The sequence below is a fragment of the Ambystoma mexicanum genome, chromosome 9 (assembly GCF_040938575.1).
Source record: "Ambystoma mexicanum isolate Mex_15411 chromosome 9, UKY_AmexF1_1, whole genome shotgun sequence".
In the NCBI taxonomy this organism is placed as follows: domain Eukaryota; kingdom Metazoa; phylum Chordata; class Amphibia; order Caudata; family Ambystomatidae; genus Ambystoma; species Ambystoma mexicanum.
The window spans coordinates 1329992993-1330011737 of NC_090931.1; positions in this window are offsets into that span (position 1 = coordinate 1329992993).

An 18745-nucleotide genomic window follows, 5' to 3' on the forward strand; every position below is an offset into this window, starting at 1 on the left:
AGCATAACTGGAATTTATTGAAGGGCTGTATAAACAGAGGCTGCAAGCAATTGAAGCTGAACTCTGAAAAATACCTAAATTGTAGACATTTTGTAGACTAAGGGCCTCATCACGAGTTGGGCGGTAGCCCCGGTGCTATTAGTGCTGGGGCTATTAGCGCTACCACCAAAGCCCCCGGCGCAAATAGCGCCGGATCACAGGTTTGGCGGAACGGTTGGTTCCCATTCGCCATTGTGCCCATTCAGGAATTCCTCATTCCCCATTGGGCTCAATGGGGAATTTTAACTTTATTACGCCGAAAATTGGCAAATTTGCAGCGGATTTTCCCCCAGCTCAGAGCTTAGGGAAATCAGGCAAGGCCATGATCTTGCGGACCCATGTGGCGGTAATAGTGCTACCGCCGCATTTAAGGATTACCGCCAAATTCGTGATGAGGCCCTAAATCTTTGTTTCAGTGGGGGATGGCTTGCCTTTATTGTGTCATGAATGTCAAGAGATCATCTGGAACGAGAGATCAAATATTTTCAGCCTGCTGTAGCCCGGCATTTCTCTTCACATGGAAAGATTGCTCATTTTATTTCAGGCTAAAGCTAAAGTTAGGCCAGAGATGATCTGGACCCCGTGTCTTCAGAGAAATTAAACTTAGGAGAAATGGAGGTTTGGATTTGCATATCATGTTTGAAACTTTCTATTTGTTTCTTTAAATGGACTATCATATGTGTTAATTTTCTCAGCAACGATTGGTCACACCGAGTCCATTCATATGCCATTTGAAAGCTAGTAAGAAGGTGGTTATTTTGATGCAAATTTGATCCACATGTGATTTTTGGACACATGTTATCACCTGACGTCTGTTTCTAGAAAATGTTTGGAGTTTGGAAATTGGCGAGCTGGTGGGTTATACCATTGGGCATTGAGGGATTACATTTGATGTTCATAACTATTATACTTTTTGGGTAAAGGGCAAATAATTACAGTGTGCCTGTGCAAAATGGTGCAGGCAGGGCTGTTATTTTATCAAATCCTCCACGATTAGCAGAATAAATATAGTTTGGCATAGTTAGTTGTAAAATGTAAAGTTTTGCCATGTTGGACTTTGTTGGTAAAACTGGACATGAAAAAATTATTTTAATTTCAAAAGGGAGTTTCAATATTTCTATTCTAGGCTCCTGAACCAATCGTTAGAGAGGGGCTGAACTTGGAGGGTGGAGCAAAATATAAATATCCAATCCTGGTTGCGAGATCATAGATTAGCATCTCCTGATGTTCATTTTCCATGGCAGGGGCTTAGAGAATAAAACAATTCTTGCAATATGGAAGAAGAAACAGCTGCCTAAAGAAATCACCAAAGGAGATCTGTGAAACACCATCTGCGTAGAGGTACTGGAAGAAGGCTGGAGATTCCCATTGTTCTGGAGACCAGAACAGAGGCTGTGATACTTCCCTTGAACCATAGAGGTTTGATTGCTGTGAGATCCAATTGACTGAAGTGCTAGCCAGAATCCTGTTTTTCCCCAAAAGTGAAGCTCTGCCCAGTCTCCATGAGTGCCAAGCCCAGAGATCTCCAAAAGTAAGTAGAATGTCAAACAAAATGTCAGCATGGGGATCAATTTAATTGACCTATACCCTTCCATTAGTGGGTTCCTTTCCATTAGTGAGTGGAGGGGGAATTGTGTAGCCCCTCAGAATATTTGTCTGATTATTAACTTAATTAACTCCCAAATAAATGGACGCAGGGGGAGCTTAGAAGATTTCAAAACTTTCACCCTCTTTCTTAGCGGGAATAATGTTATAGCAGCCTAATATAATTGGGGTGTCCTTGCCACAGAACGAAAGTGATAATTGTCACTATTCACAAATCTTGTTTTTAAACAAAAGCTAGACTTATCCTTGCCACAAAATCTAAAATCATAATTGTCACCATTCCCAAACCTGGCCTTTAAAACAGAAATGTGTGCTTGGCAGGAAATCGAAAATCCAATTGTCATCACTCTTTAACATTGTATTTAAACAAAAACAGGTGTATTTGCCACAATGAAATTCCTAAACTGGCCACACTCCCTAAGCCTGGCCTTCAGAAAGAGGGGGGGGCTACATGTATTTGTTGCATGGGTTTTGGGTATGTTGCAAGTGAAATGCAAAAAAGTGTAATTCTCCATTGAACAATATACATTCTCTCCCAGGAGAGGGTAAGTGACCCTCACAGCAGAACAATTTCGGCACTGCATTTAGGACAGAAGGAAACAGGGTTCTATTTGCCACGTATATTTTTAGAAATCTGTCATTTCAAACTGCTAGCATTTTGAGTACGCAGGGAACTCCATGTATCAAGCCTTGAAGGTGAGCTAGTTTACATAAAACAAACATTGGGCCTCATTACACGGAAGGCAGTAACCATGGCGCATTTAGCGCCATGGTTGCCACCTGTATTTTACTGAGTCCGCCATGGTGAATGGCAAAATTACCGCCCCATTCCAAGGTCTGCGGGGGCGGTAATTCCCCATTCACCATGGCACTTCCCCATTCCCATTTTTGCCCCCATAGGGCTAAATGGGGAAGGCGGTAACTACGGTAAAACCAGCTGTTAAGGTAGAGACCCGCGAAGGGACCTCGTAGTAAGGCGGTAAGGGATTACCGGTAATCCCTTACCGCCATCTGTGTAATGAGGCCCATTGTATCTGTGTTTTAACACTAAACTTTCAACAAGAAATGTTGAAGATTATGTTCTAGTATTGTGCCATATTATTATTATTGAAATTTAACATACAACAGGTTTCATGGGAAGAGTTTTGACTGATTTATTTAGCCTGTGTTCCATGTTTGTGAGACAAAAGTAAAATGCAGAAAAAGTGTGTTTAAAAGTAACAGCCTACAGAAAAGTGTGTTTTGTAATTGAAGCTGTGTTTTCTGCCACGGAGAAAGTGGTGTGTGTAATTTAAGTCCGATTTTCATTCAACTGATCATTTAAATAAATATTTATATGATTCTGCACACCAGCCTTGTACTTGGCTGATTGGTGGCACAGTGGGAGAGATCTGAAAATAGGGTCTGTCAAAGGCAAACTAGTGTCATCCTATTTGAGTTGTGTGACAGTGTCCGGTTGATGGTGAGAAACCAGTCATCTCATAGAAAGATTCTGCAATGCTCTGATCAGTCTCTCTCCCATACTTGTAATTCTTGTTGACCTAAGCGGCATTAATACAAACAAAGTTGTCGGTGGATCGCAAAAAGCTTGGTGAATGCAAAGCATGCTATATTAACATAGGTATAGTCTTCCCATTGAAAAAGTTTCCAATCGAAAAAATATGCATCGAATGCATATATGTGTGGGGTAAAAGATAAATTTTTGTTGAGGTGGTTTTTTAAGGGTACAAACCCCCCAAAATATATACAAAACAATGCATTTGATGCACAATTATTCGATGGATAATTTTCGATGCAAAAACTTTCATTGGAAAGTTTTCAATTGAAAGACCATAAACCATTAACAAACTGGAAAATAACTAAAAAGCCTGGAAATCCATGACTGGATCAAAGATAGCGAGGAGTCGTCTAACATTGGATCTTTACAAGGCAGTCACCAAGATGGATGCGGTGGTCTTCCAAGTGGTCATTAGGGTATAGCTGAGTTCCATTAATGCCCAGGTAGGTAGATAGGTTCATGTTTCTTTTTAGTTAAGCCCATGGCTTTCTGTCTACATGTAATCATATAGTAGGTAGGTTTTACCCCTGACACTGCCAAACTTTACAAAGTGACTGAACCAGAGAAGACATTGGAGGTCATTACGACCCTGGAGGTAGCCTTGCCGCTCTCTGCAGCATGGCTACCCCCATTCTGTGTACCGGGTCCGGGTTCCCTGAATGGGGAATTATCGGGCCATTCGACCTTGGAGGGTCTGGTATTTCCCCATTCAGGGAACCCGGACCCGGTACATCCCCATTCCCATTTGAGCCCCCATAGGGCTCAATGGGAATGGGGAGCAGTCTAACAACGGGCCCGTTAATGACGGGCCTGTTAGCATGCTGGGTCGCTCGTGGGACCCGGTAAGGACGAATAAATTACTCTCTTACCTTGTAATGTTCTTTCGATGGGATGGTCCGACGACGAATTCCATATCTATGACAGCAATCACCACAGCTGTGCTGCTTTGGAAAATTTTCGGCGTCTGCATCCTGTGTCAATGACGTCGATGCACCGTCCTCAAGGACCTCCTATGACGGCCGACGTCACCCGATGTGATAAGTAGGATGCACAACGCCCGTAGCCTCAGTTGTAGTTTTTTCCCAGAACGTGTGCCACCAGTCTTCTGCCAGTCTGACACACAAAGCCTTGTGGAAACGTAAGCTGCAATCGCATAAGAAATTCTGTAGCGGGGAAGGGAGGGAGGGAGCGATATACAAAATGTCGTCGGACCATCCCATCGAAAGAACGTTACCAGGTAAGAGAGTAACTTGTTCTTCAAGGGGATTGGGTCCTCCGACGTATTCCATATCTATGACAGACTCCCAAAGCAGTACCAATGCAAGGAGGTGGGAAAAGAATTTAGAAAACAGAAATTTAGCATGCCCAATCAAATTACAGAGTAAAGGACCACCTTGCCAAAGGCCAGATCCTGCCCCCGGATGGAATCGAGGGAATAGTGACGTACAAAAGTATGTACTGAAGCCCAGGTGGCTGCATCACAGATGTTGCGAATAGGAACACCCCTCTGCAGGGCAGCAGAGGCAGTCATACCCCTGGTTGAATGGGCCCGTAAGCCGCCCGGGGGTCTTTACCCACCAAGTGGTAACACTCAGAGATAGCCAAAATAATCCAGCGAGACAAAGTCTGTTTCGTCACAGCCTATCCCAAACGCTTTCCAGCGTAACCAATAAAGAGCTGATCGTCCACTCTGACCCGGGACACGCGTGAATTATAAAAGCTTAACACTCTCCTAGGATCAAGCCTATGGGGCCTCTCCTCTTCCTTACTAGGAGGAGGATAAAATGCCGGAAGAACAACCTTCTGGCCTAAATGAAATTCCGACAACACCTTCGGAAGAAAAGAAGGACGAACGCTAAGGAGAACCCTGTCCTTATGAAACACAGTGAAGGGTGGTTTAACTGAAAGTGCCTGTAACTCACTCACTCTGCGAGCGGAAGTGACCGCAACTAAAAATACAGTTTTAAGAGTTAACAATCTCAAAGGGCATGAATGCAAAGGCTCAAACGGAGCACCCATCAGAAACTTGAGAACAAGGTTCAAATCCCAACCGGGCACCTGGAAAGGTGAAGGAGGGAACACATTAGTGAGCCCTTTCAGAAACTGAGAAATTAAAGGAATTTTAAAACCGGAACACTCTTCAGACGAGCGCTTAAATATGGACAGCGCCGCCATGTAACCTTTAATGGTACCCACTTGAAGGCCCCTGTGGGCCAGAGAAAGCAAATAAGACAGAACCATGGGGATTTCACATGCAAAAGGATCCACATTTTTAACCCTGCACCAGTCGCAGAACAATGGCAACGGTACAGGGACTTTGTTGCGGGCCTTCTGGCCGAAAGCAACACCTCCATCACGTCTTCAGGGAGGTCCCAATCCTTATACTTCAACCTTTCAGAAACCAAGTGTGAAGGTTGAGGGATCTGACCTCTGGATGGAGAACATGACCCCCCTCCCGTGAGAGCAGATCGTCTCAGTAGGGAAGACGACGTGGAGGACAGATGGACAAGTCGAGAAGGTCCGGGTACCACGTCCTCCGTGCCCACGCTGGAGCAATGAGGATCATCTGGGAACCGAACCTCCGTAACCTCCGCAGTACTTGCGGGATGACGGGGACTGGAGGAAACGCGTACAGCAGTGGGAATGACCACTCCACCACGAACGCGTCTCCTAAGGCTCCGTTTGGAGGAAATTCCCACAAGCAGAACCTCTCGCACTTCCGGTTGACACTGGTGGTGAAGAGATCCACTTGAGGGGTCCCCATAGGGTGAAGATCTCCAGGAGAATCTCCTGAACCAACTCCCAGTCGTGAGAGATCGCGCTCTGCCTGCTCAGAGCGTTCGCCATCTCGTTTTCGTCTCCTGCCAGATGAACTGCCGAGATCGAAACCTCCTGCTGGATTGCCCAGAACCAGAGCTGCATCGCCTCCCTGCACAGAGGAAGAGACCCTGCCCCCCTTTTTGTTGAGGTAGTGCATGGCCGCCGTGTTGTCTGTCAGGATCAGGACATTCTTTCCTCGCAGTCGGCAGAAAAGCCTTCAGGGCTAGCCTGCCGGCTCTCAGCTCCAACAGATTGATATGGAGTCTGGACTCCAACGGAGACCAACGACCGCTGACTGTCAACTCGTTGGCATGAGCGCCCCATCCCATGAGGGATGCGTCCGTCACGATCGTCACCTCCGGCCAGGGCAGCCAAAATGGAGCCCAACTCATCAGATTGCCTTTGTCGGACCACCACAGAAGGTCCTGGGCGACCGAAGACGGCACCTGAACAGGGTCCGACATCCTGCCGGAGGACTGAGACCACTGGAGCTTGAGTGCCCATTGCAAAGATCTCATCCGCAACCTGGCCTCTGGCGCCAGAAGAATGCATGCCATGAGGCTGAGCAGTCTCAAGAACTCGAACGCTGGGAGAGTCTGGGCAAGTTGAAACTTGTGCACCATCTGCTGAATGTGATGAGCCCTCACCTGGGGAGGAAAACAGTGCCCCAGGGATGTGTCGAGCACTGCTCCGATGTACTGGAGCCTCTGACTTGGTGTCAAATTGGGACTTCTTTAAGTTGAGGGAGAAGCCCAGCTTGTGGAGGGAGTGGCAGGTGACTGACAGATGATCCAGGACTTGCTCAGGAGAGCGCGCCCTGATCAACCAATCGTTCAGGTAGGGGTTGACGTGAATCCCCCCTTTCCTGAGGTGCGCTGCCACCACTACCATGAGCTTGGTGAAGACCCTCGGGCGGAGGTCAAGCCGAACGGTAGGACCCGAAACTGAAAGTGCGAGTCGCCAACCGCCAACCTCCGGTACTTCTTGTGCTTTGGATGGATAGGCACATGAAAATAAGCGTCCTTGAGGTCGAGAGACACCAACCAGTCCTGAAGTTGAAGGGCCTGGAGGACTTGAGAAAGAGTAACCATCTTGAACTTGTCCTTCCTGCGGAGTTTGTTCAAACCGCGCAAGTCCATGATGGGTCTCAATCCCCTGTCTTTCTTGGAAATAAAAAAATAAGGGGAATACCATCCCTTGTTCCTCTCCGCTACAGGCACCAGTTCTATGGTGCCTTTCTCCAGCAGGGATTGAATTTCCTGCGCAAGGAGCGGATCCGGACTCTTCAAAGAGAGATTCCCTGGTGGATTGTCTTGAGGCCTCTGCCGGAAAGGAAGACAGTAGCCGTGGGTTATGATCTCCAGAACCCACACATCTGAAGTAATGGCGCGCCACTCTGCAAGATGCTGCACCAGCCTTCCCCCAACTGGCGAACATTGGGACATGGCCTCATGACTGAGCTGATGCGGCTGCGGCAGTGCCTGAGGGCAAAGAGGCAACAGCCCGAGCGGCCTTGGCACCTCGAGTACCTTGTTTTCCACCTCTGGCACTCCTACGGTGGCCCCTTTGATTGGCAGCTCCTCTCGCTTTGCCAAAGGAGGAGTAATAACGAAAGGAACCTCCCCTCCATTGCTGTCCCATAGAACGAAAAGGCAGAGGTTATCAAACTGCAGCGCCCAACGACTTCGCTGCAGCTTTGGAGGTCTGCAACCTCTCAAGGCTCTCGTCAGCCTTGCTGCCAAAAAGATGTTCCTGTCAAAGGGCATGTTGAGGAGCCTGGCCTGCACATCAGGAACAAACCCCGACTTCCGCAACCACGCAAACCTGCGTATCACAGTGCTCGCCGCCATGGACCGGCTGACGCAATCTGCCATGTCCAAACCCGAATGAACGGCCTCACACATAGCATCCTTGCCATCCTGAACCATGGCAAGGAAACCATGCCGTTCATCCCCTTCTGGAATATGTTCAGCCGCCAAGGAAACACAGTTCCACAGAGTGTGCGTGAAACGAGACAAGGCACAAATGGAGTTGGCCGCCTGAAGCGCCATACCCCCTGCAGAAAACACTTTCTTCGCCCAGCCGTCAAGCCGTCAAAACGCTTGTTGTCCCTATCAGGAGGGATGGTAGGGTATGATGCCTGCTTTGCCGGGGCCGTAGCCGCCTGCACCACCAAACTCTCCAGAGTAGGGTGCTTGGACAAGTAGCAGGGGTCACTGCTGGCTGGGCGGTATTTTCGCAGCAAAGACTTGCTCACTGCCGGGAGACTCTCCGGAGCAGTCCAAGCCGCTGCCACCCTTCTTTGCAGAGCCATATACCGGGTCAGTTGGTGGACCAATGTCGAGGATATCCGTAAGGTCATCCTGAACAAACTCCCCTGGGGGGGGCAGACCATCCTAAGTACTCGGAGACCCGTGACATAAGTCGCCGGTACAAAGAATCGGCATGAGTGCCAGGCTCAGGCCTACAAAACTCCACCTCCGGAGAGGTGTCCAGTCCACTAGCATCATGTAGGGACTGCCTAAGGTCCTCAAACTTGCTATGGCCCGAGAGCATCTCGTCAGGCACTGTGTCAGGCACCATGCCATCATCAGAGCCCTCATCCACCTCTGAAATTAATTCCAAATGGTGGTAAGAAGGCACAGAACTGGAACCAAAGACATGCTTGACCTTGGCCAGAGCCTTCCTAGGTGGTTCCCCCGAGCCACGGGGTACCCCCCTCGACACAGCCCCGAAAGGTGTCGAGGGCGTCGAGTGAATCGGCGCCAACGTCGAGAGAATCGGCGTCGATGACAGACGCGGCGTCCACACCATCAACAGCGTCGACACAGGCCTCGAAGGTGGATCCCCGAGCGTGTCCCTAGACATCCTGGGCGACGACGGCATCAACGACTTCCTCGGAGGCGGAACCTCGAGAGAGTCCGTCGACAACCTCAGCGCCACAGACATCGACGTCTTCCTCGAAGACTTCACAGGTTCACGCGGTCTCGAGCGCATCGAGGACCGGGACCTGGACCGGGCATGCCGATAACGATTCCCCTTGTCCGAGCGGGACCATTCCCGCGAATTGCGATGACCACCTGAGCCTGAAGGCATGCGAGCGGCGTCTCTCAGCTGATCACGACCGACCCCACTTTGAGGTGCGGACGGACCAGTGCCCTGCGATTCGAGAATCGCCAACATTTTCTTCCCGAAGGACGCCCATTCCTCCGGCGTTGCATGCTTGGTGGGGTAAGCAACCCGCCGACGGGCGGAGTCCTCAGATGAGGACGGGAAAGGCGACCCAAGACGGTGCTTCCGGGAGTGCCTCGAAGAGGCAGAGGAGTGGCGAGACCGACTCCGAGACCGAGACCGACTGGACTTCCGACGACAACGCAGAGAGTCGCCCCTCGAGTCATCCGTCGAAAGCCCCGCAGACCTCGACTTCCGGGGCTTGGACACCTTACCTACCGATAACTTCTTCTTGCGCTCCCGCAAGGCTTTCGACGTGAGTGACTGGCATTCGACACAGTCATCCGTGTCATGGGCCTCCCCGAGGCACCAGAGGCAGGCATCATGCGAGTCTGTGACCGACATCTTGGACCCACAGTCCCCGCACTTCTTAAAGCCCAGACGTGGTGTGGAAGACGAGGTAGACATCTTCAGGAAGAAATTGTACACAAACAGGTTCGAAGAACCGAGATGAACAGAAACTCCAAAGAGTCGAGGCGTACCGAGATTCACTCAGCGAACACGTTCGCGGAAAAAACAGAACTGAGGCTACGGGCGTCGTGCGTCCTACTTATCACATCGGGTGACGTTGGCCGTCGGAGGAGGGCCTCGAGGATGGCGCATCGACGTCATCAGCGCAGACGCCGAAAATTTTCCAAAGCAGCACAGCTGTGGTGATTACAGTCATAGATATGGAATACGTCGGAGGACCCAATCCCCTCGAAGCCTGGTTTTACCAGGCGTCCTTACCGGGTCCCGCGAGCGGACCTCGTAATGAGGCGGTAGGGGTTTAATGGGGCCGGCAGCTCTACTGTCCCCGTTAAATCCCTACCGCCAGGGTCCGAATGACCTCCATTGAACTTCAATATTCACCTGTATGGGGTGTTATTTGGGGGGGGGCAACTGTTAGAGGACAGTTCTATTCATGGCAAATTAGGAGTATGCCGAATGGAGAAGGTTTGGGCGAATAAACCATTCTTTCACCATGGGGCAGCTACCGGATCTGCCTGTTTTATTGTAAGGAGGTGGTTTAGGGATGCAGGGTTGCCGTTCTGCCATCTTTAAGGTGGTTTTCAATCGAGTGTTGTAATTGAGTTGTTCATGTTGGAGGGTGCTTTTTTCGGTTCTGGGTCACTTAATTGACTACCAACTGATAGTAAGGTCAATCTGGTCGTCAGGCTAGACTGGTCGACTGGTAAAGTGGTCAACCGGTCAGCTTGATGGACCAGTTTATGATGAGGGAATGGGGAGGGGTTAACTCGGGGTTAGGTGGAGGCAGGAAACGGGGAGGCAGGAACACATCACGGTGAGGTGGGGGTAGAGAGGGCGGGGTGGAAGAGGAGGTGAAATAATGGAGTTGGGGTTATAGGGGATAGGGAACAGCGGAGGAGAGCTCAGGGGTGACCTCTGTGACAGGTGAGAACAGGGTGAGGTGGAGGCAGGTAGTAGCGGGATGGGCCGAATTGAGGGGTGACGCAGTGGCAGGGGGAGTGGTGTGAGGGAGAGGGGTGGCATGGTGAGTGGCAGAGGTGTTGGAGTAATGGGGAGTGCAGGTCGGGTGGGCGGATAGGGACCTGAAGGAGGGGCAAGAGGGGAGTGGCGTTCAGCCAGGGGACCCTCGGACAAGTGAGAACAGGATGGGTGCATTTTTCACAAAATCCCTTTAAAGAAAAATAACTATTCATTTTTTGACTTTAGTTTAATCAATTTCTTTTGAAGACCACTAGGTGGCAAGCAATTCCATCTTGTTTCAATATTATTTTACAGTAGTGGTTCAGTTTAAACTGGGACCAGGGAAAGTCGATCCCAATGAAGGTCGATCCCTTCAAGGCGACCAAAAGACATAGAACCGATTTTTATAGATGGATAGTATTTTTCTCAAGGATGGGTCACGAATGTGGCGTTCGACAACACGCATTTACTTCTTCCGGGATGGGTGGAAGGAATTCCTATGGAGTACAAAGGGTCCTGTTAGAAACAATAAGGACCACTGTGTTAAATGTACCAGGTTGGGAGCACTCAAAGAGCCTACAGCAGGGGATAGATAACTAAGGGAATAACGCGTACTCCATGTAATGCGCAGTCTCAGCTACATGTAACCCCTCAGGCTTCTTGCACACTGAGGGTTATCGCACCATGCTCGCTTCTTGGAAATTTCAGTTCTAAGGTCACAGGATCCTGCCTGCATCTTGGTTCTTGCCTAGCAGCAACCACCTATCCCCCCTTTCTTTAGGGCCACTGCCAGGCACAGAGAATCTCCCTCCCTAGCGCAAGCAGAACTCCTGGGTCAGCGTAAATACCATTTATAACACTCCTATCAGCGAGTACTTCTTCCCCCTTACTTGGGATTCCTGTCTGTGCTATTCTCAACCTCCAGCCAGTGGTCGCCGTCTGGGCTGCATTGTATCTCACAGAACGGTAGTTATTCAGAGCTCCGCTTCTGGGCATTTTCCACAGACCTAAGTGGTGTCAGGGTGTGGTCTGGGCTTTCCCAACAAGTCTCCTGGTCAGCGTCTGGCTCTCAATCTTCCATTGCTCCTCACTTCAATCCGACCCATGTTCTGCACCCTGGTCTATGGCCTCTCATGCAACAACCTAAGCACTTTTGTAATTTCCCCTCAGCCGTGTTTCGGCGGTTGCTCTCTGCTATCAAGACTGAGCATATCATTCCGCCTCTGTTGGAAATCGGGTGTAGCGGTGGCCGAAGACGCGAAAGCCTATCCGCCATCTTGGAATCCTGGACAAGTGATGTTCTGTTGGCTCCATGCTGGCGCACAGCCGCTCTTAGGCACTGCACGCGTTTGCTTCCTTGCATCATTAGTCAGCAGCGGTCAGACTTCGCTTGCGCACAGGAACGCTGGGACGAGACACAGCAGCGGCTCCCACAAAATGGCGGAATTTAAGCAAGGAGCGATCTTTGTTTTGTTACTGGCCAAGTAGGGGTGCTTTAACAGCATCTACTCCAGGAGATATGAAACTTAAATAGTGAGGTCAAGATGAGGGGCCTTGGGGAATATCCCAGTAATCTCCTTCTGGTAGTAAATGAAATGGTGAGCGGGCGTCCCTGCTCACCAGAGAGTGTCTAATGTGGCCTTGTCAAGGTGTGTAGAGTAAGAAGAAACAGGGTTCGGGGTATCTATTACCACCTGAAAAGATTTCTTGGGTCTCATTTTTGCTTTTGGATTTGAGATTTGAGCTATACAGCGCAGGCTTTGTTGATTCTGCCTTTGACTTTGTTTCCGGTAACCCTTAGATGTATGTTCGTATGTTGTGACTTGTTAAAAGATACACAGTGACATGTATTCTATGACAAGACTGGAGGCAGGCATTATGCTTCAACTTCTTTATTTACTACCCTTCAGCAGTTTCAACAAAACTATTTCAAACCAACTAGGAATGTTCATATGTCCATATAACTTTCGTTTTCCTGAAACTACAAATCCCAAAGTCTCTGTAGTCCATCCTTCCAGCTCAGCTATGACCACATCCTGTCCCTGAGCTCCTCCTCTTCTTTTACTGCTCTTCACGCAGATAAGTCACGTTTTCTCTACTTTCCAGTTAACGTGTATATGCATAGCAATAACTGATGCCTAGATGCTATTATTTGTCTTTAAGTAGCATAACGACTGCAATATGCCATAGTTCAGTGAGTTTTATAAGGAAGCGCGAGCGTAGGATCTACTAGCGCATAGCGGTATTCCGGTCGGTGTCGGTTCGAATTTCTCGAAGTACGGCGTACCAATCCGAGGACGCAATAGGAGCTCCGGCAGCCGCCTTGGCCCCGTGCCGTATTCCCGGCACCTCAAGGGGCGTCGGCGAGCCGCAGAGCTCACGGAACCCGCGCTGGCTCCCCCCGGAAGGTAGCGCAGTTTTCGAGGAGCGCAGGGGCGGGGCCGAGCGCAGACAGCCGCCAAAGAGTGATACGAAGGGCAGCCCCCTTCCTTCGCGTGGGCGGAGCGTGCCGAGTGCCGAGCCGCGTCGCATTTAGACTGCGACGCAGACCGAAACACCGGCGCCACTGTGGAAGCGCGCAACAGAAAGCTGAGACCCAGCCGAACGTCGAAGTGTTTGACTTCACTTGCGGGAGCAGCTCCCGGAGAGAGCTGAAAGACAGCGAAGACACCTTCTTACAGGTACCAAGGCACAAAGCACCCCTTGTCATGTCCGAATTCGAGTGGAGCGAGGAAGAGCAGCCGCTAGACCTGGCTGCCAGTTTCAAGGAGGTGCTAGGGAATTCCCTAGTAGATGCAGTGGCGCAAGGGGTAAGACCCTTACAGGAAAGGCTGGAGACCCTGGAAGCAATGCTTCATCAGCCTAAAGAAAGCACCATAAGGACTCGCAGCTGGTCCATTGAACCCTCAGGTACAGGGTATACGGGGAGTATCCAGGCCCGCAAGAGGAAAGCCTCTGCAGACCCCCAGGGCCCTTCAGATGGGGCGAATGATAAGGCCCCGCAGGTTGCCGACGCCTTCGCGAAGCTTAAGAAAGCATATTCGCAGCGTCAGGCCGTGCCGAACCTCGCGACCCCCTCTCCTGGGGAAGAAAAAGAAGGAGATGATGACCTAGGCTCGGAAGAAGAGTCAGAGGAGGGAGTACTGCCTCCTCAAGAGCCGGAGGACGCAGTCGAGGAAGATTGGGCTAAGCCCAGCGGGGGGAAGAAAGCCCGCAAAGAAAAGCACCTCGAGGAGGAGCAAGACGATATGTTCGATCCGGATGCCATTAGAAATTCGAGATCTTCCGACTGGCAGCCTTCTCCGAGAGTGGCTCAATATATGACGGCGAGGCTGAGGAAGGCCTTAGATAAGGAAGTGAGGCAGCGTCTACGAGCAGAATGCCCTCGACCTGATCTGCCAGGGAAGGTAGCGGAAGCTCCCGAATTAGACCCTAAGATGCTCACCTTTGTCTCAAAGACCAAGACAGATCCTGGAAGAGCTGCCAGGAGAAAGTCCTGAACTTAGCCGGTCCCCTCGCCAAGATCATGGACCTAGCAGAGAGGGCTAGGGACACGGGCGATGAGGTGGACCCAGAAGCCCTAGAAGGTTGGGCGCAGAGAGCGGTGTGCCTACTAGGTAACGCGAACTGTGCCATAGCCTCCGAGAGAAGAAGAGGACTGCTTCTAAAGATAGACTCGAAGCTTAGTGACCTGGCATCCTACGAGGCAGGAGAGGCCGCCCAAGGATTCCTGTTTGGGGAGACGTTTGGGAAAGAAATGGGCCGCTTTGTAGGCACTTACGCCTCAATGGAGAAAGCGCAAGCTTCCATACGAAAGATCTTCCCACAGAGAGTTTTTGCCGGGACCGGTCGACACAGGGGTCGCTCAACCGGTCGCCAACAAGGAGGTCGAAGACCCTCGAATTACAGAGCACAGTATTGGGAAAACAGACAGCAAGACACGTTCTTCCCATCCAGAAGTCGCAACACCAGAGGGCGACGAGGAAGAGGTTCCGGACGAGGCCAAGGGTTTACACCAGGTGAGAGCGAGAACTTATCCTCCGGTGGGAGGGAGGACATGTATGTTCTGGGGAAACTGGCGCGCGCTTTCCAGCGATGCCTGGATATTGCAAACCGTCAGAGGTCTGCAGCTAGAGTTTATTCAAGATCCTGTACAGACCTCTATCCCCCAGCGCCCGCTCTTAGCGAAAGCGGAGCAGGAGGCTCTCGATGCAGAACTAGTGCAGTTAGAGAAGAAATGGGCCATAGAGAGGTGTCCCGGGGCCCCGAGCTTTATCAGCAATATGTTTCTCGTTCACAGGAAAGAGAAAGTACGCCCGGTGATCAATTTGAAAGAGTTGAATGGGTGGATAGTCTACCATCATTTCAAGATGGAAGGGATCCATCAGCTCAGAGACTCCCTGAGAGAGGGGGACTGGCTGACCAGGCTAGACCTGAAGGACGCATACCTTACAATCCCAGTTCAGGAGCAGTTCAGGGGATTCCTAGCTTTTCGCTGGAAGAAACAGTTCTGGCAATTCAGGACGATGCCATTCGGGCTATCGTCGGCGCCTTGGGCGTTCACGAAGCTGATGAAACCTGTCACCGCAGCCATTCGGGAGAAAGGCATTCGGTTGATTATATACCTGGACGACCTGCTGCTTCTTGCAGAGGATCGTCAGGTGCTGGAATACCAGACGAAGTGGGTTCTAGACTTGCTGCAGTCCCTAGGATTCCTAGTGAACTCGGAGAAGTCGGATACAAAGCTGGCGCAGAGGTTAGGTTTCCTCGGCTTCATCCTGGATACAAGGAAGGCCACCCTGGAGCTACCAGCAAGGAAAATACGAGACATCAAGAGAGAGATCAGAGCATGTCTAGCGAAGAAAGTGATTTCTCTAAGAATCCTGGCGAGAGTAGTGGGCCTCCTAGCAGCATCTATCCAAGCCATTTTTCCGGGTCCCTTACACTACAGGGCTTTACAGAGGTTAAAGATAAGGCACCTGGAGTAAGGGTTGAGATATCACCAATTGATTGCACTAGATCAGGAGTCTATAACGGAACTGGAATGGTGGTTGCAGAATATGGACGCCTGGAATGGGCGTGCCATATTCGGAGACAGGCCAGACCTCGTGATAGAATCGGACGCCAGTCGTCTAGGATGTGGTGCCCGGTGCGGAGAGTTGCAGACTGGAGGCAAATGGAGTGTAGAAGAGCTCAGCCTCCACATAAATTGCCTAGAGCTCCTAGCGGGCTCCTTCGCGATAAAGACGTTCACAAGAGGCAAAGTGAAGTCTTGCGTCCTGTTGAAGATGGACAACATTTCACCAGTTCGCTACATAAACCACTTAGGAGGGACAAAGTCCAGGATGCTAGCCGAGCTAGCGAAGGACTTCTGGCATTATTGTCTGAGAACAGGGACATCAGTAACGGCAGAGTATCTGCCCGGAGAGCTGAATGTAGTAGCAGATTGGAACTCGCGATACCTCACGGACTCCAGCGATTGGAGGCTGGATCCAGCGGTGTTTCAGAAGCTGGTCCAGAGATGGGGGCCTTTACAGACAGACTTGTTTGCGTCGCGCCTGAATGCGCAGATACCCAGTTATTTCAGCTGGAGATTGGATCCAGACGCCAAGGGTACGGACGCGTTCCTACAGGAATGGGCAGGCGGCACGCATTACGCATTCCCTCCATTCATGATGCTGAACAGAGTGCTGGCGAAGTGTCGGAGGGACAGAGCGGAGCTAGTACTGGTAGCACCGTTGTGGAAAGCGCAGGTGTGGTTCCCGATGCTGATAGAACAGCTGATAGATCTGCCGAGGGAAGGGAGCGTTTGCTCACGGACCCAGCTGGGCAGTGTCATCCTCTGAGAGTGAAGGGGACACTCCCGCTCATCGCGTGCAGGATATCCAGAGACGATGGGAACTGCCGGGCATTTCGATGCAAGCGGCGGAACTTATTGCCGAATCCTGGGCTCCATCGACTAGGAGGAGCTACGACGCGGCTTGGGCCAGGTGGACAGATTGGTGCAGAAGGAGAGGTGTTCATCCCGTTTCGGCACCTGTAGTAGCCATTATAAACTTCCTAGCACACCTGTTGCATAATGGGAAAGCTTTCCGTACTATCGGAGTATACAGATCAGCGATCTCAGCAGGTCACAGTCCGATTGAAGGGGTGCCAGCAGGTGAACACCCGGGGGTATGCAGGCTTATTAGAGGAGCTAAGTTCAGAGCGCCACCCGCGCCCAAATATAGTTTTATGGGACGTGGCGAGAGTACTGAAATTATTGGAAAGCTGGCCGGGAGATAGATACTTGTCTCTCAAGCAGTTATCAGGTAAACTGGCGATGCTGTTATGTCTCATATCCTGTAAAAGGGTATCGGATGTTAGAGCATTAGAGATTAATAGAAGGACATTTGGACCAGAAGGGGTGACCTTTATAGTAGTACAAAGGACTAAGTCGAACACAACCTCAGTGCACTATCCGTATTTTCCAAATAATAACAAGTGGTGTGTAGCTAGTTGCATAAAAGAATATGAAGCCAGGACGGCAGAAGTAAGAGCGACAAACGCAAATCAGTTGCTAATAGCGCGCAGGAGACCTTTTCAGGCGGTAAAGACAGCTACCATTGCGAGATGGGTAAAAGAGGTGATGCTAGCAGCAGGTATTGATCTGAAGCGGTATTGGGCGCACTCAGTGAGAGGGGCCATGGCTTCTAAAGCGTACAGGACGGGAGTTCCATTGCAGGATATTATGGCAGCTGCTGATTGGGCGAATGATCGAACTTTCAGAGTATTTTATCTTAAACCAGCGGAGAGTTTAGCGAGCACAGTGTTGGGACAGCTTTGAACAAGCATAATGCTCGCCTCCAGTCTTGTCATAGAATAAAGATTACCCCTGCTATCTGCGCAGGGAGTATTAATTCTATTAAAGACTAGGAGGCGAGCATTAGTTCCCACCCTTACAAGTTTGATAATCATATTGTATGGTGATAAGAGGTGGATATGATGACAAACTAACTGCCACCCTGATGTTATGTAGATAATAATATTGTATGGTGATAAGGTGTGGATATGATGACAGTCTAGCTGCCACCCTGATGTTATGTTTATGTTCTCTCTAGCGGAAGAGCAGAAGAATAATTGATGGAGGAACGAGAAGGTTTAAGCCGGAGTGAAGTTAATTATTGGAGTTCATGAAGTTCTTGCTCGGTTGGCGGGACGAGAAAGTTTGGTGACAAGCCATTCAGAGCACGTAAAAGAGAGGAGGAGCTCAGGGACAGGATGTGGTCCTAGCTGAGCTGGAAGGATGGACTACAGAGACTTTGGGATTTGTAGTTTCAGGAAAACGAAAGTTATATGGACATATGAACATTCCTAGTTGGTTTGAAATAGTTTTGTTGAAACTGCTGAAGGGTAGTAAATAAAGAAGTTGAAGCATAATGCTCGCCTCCTAGTCTTTAATAGAATTAATACTCCCTGCGCAGATAGCAGGGGTAATCTTTATTATTCTGCATAAACAGGAGTCAGTGTTGTAATTTTAGACAGCTCAGGCAAAAGATATTTTGAATCTTGGTTTCAGTCTCTGTTACGTGGCTGCGTGCACTTTGCAACTTCAAATCCAGCGGCATGGCTGACTTAGACCTTCATCCTTCCGCGCTAGATAGATCCAGTATCATTAAAAACAATAAGGTAAGAATAAACACCTGTTACTACAGCACCTAGAAGCTGGAAGCGTCTGTCATGAAACAACACAATGCTATTACTATTTTTATTATTATCTACCATATACATCCTGCGCAGTAAGTAGCAACTTCAATATTCGTCGATTCCTTTCTAGAGCTTGTAGATGTTTTTGGGATCATGTCCACTCTGCATCAGGAGCTTCTGAAAAGCAAGGAGCTTATTACTTGAGGTTTTTCACATTCTGCACAGAGAGATGCATATTCGTCGATGATGCGAGATAATGAATGGTGGTGTACTTGTTAAATATCAATGGCATTCTCAACCGGGGAAGGGTCATTGGCCAATCAGGTGGATGGAACAGCAGGCAAGAATATAGCCACCCGAGGCCCTTCCATGGGT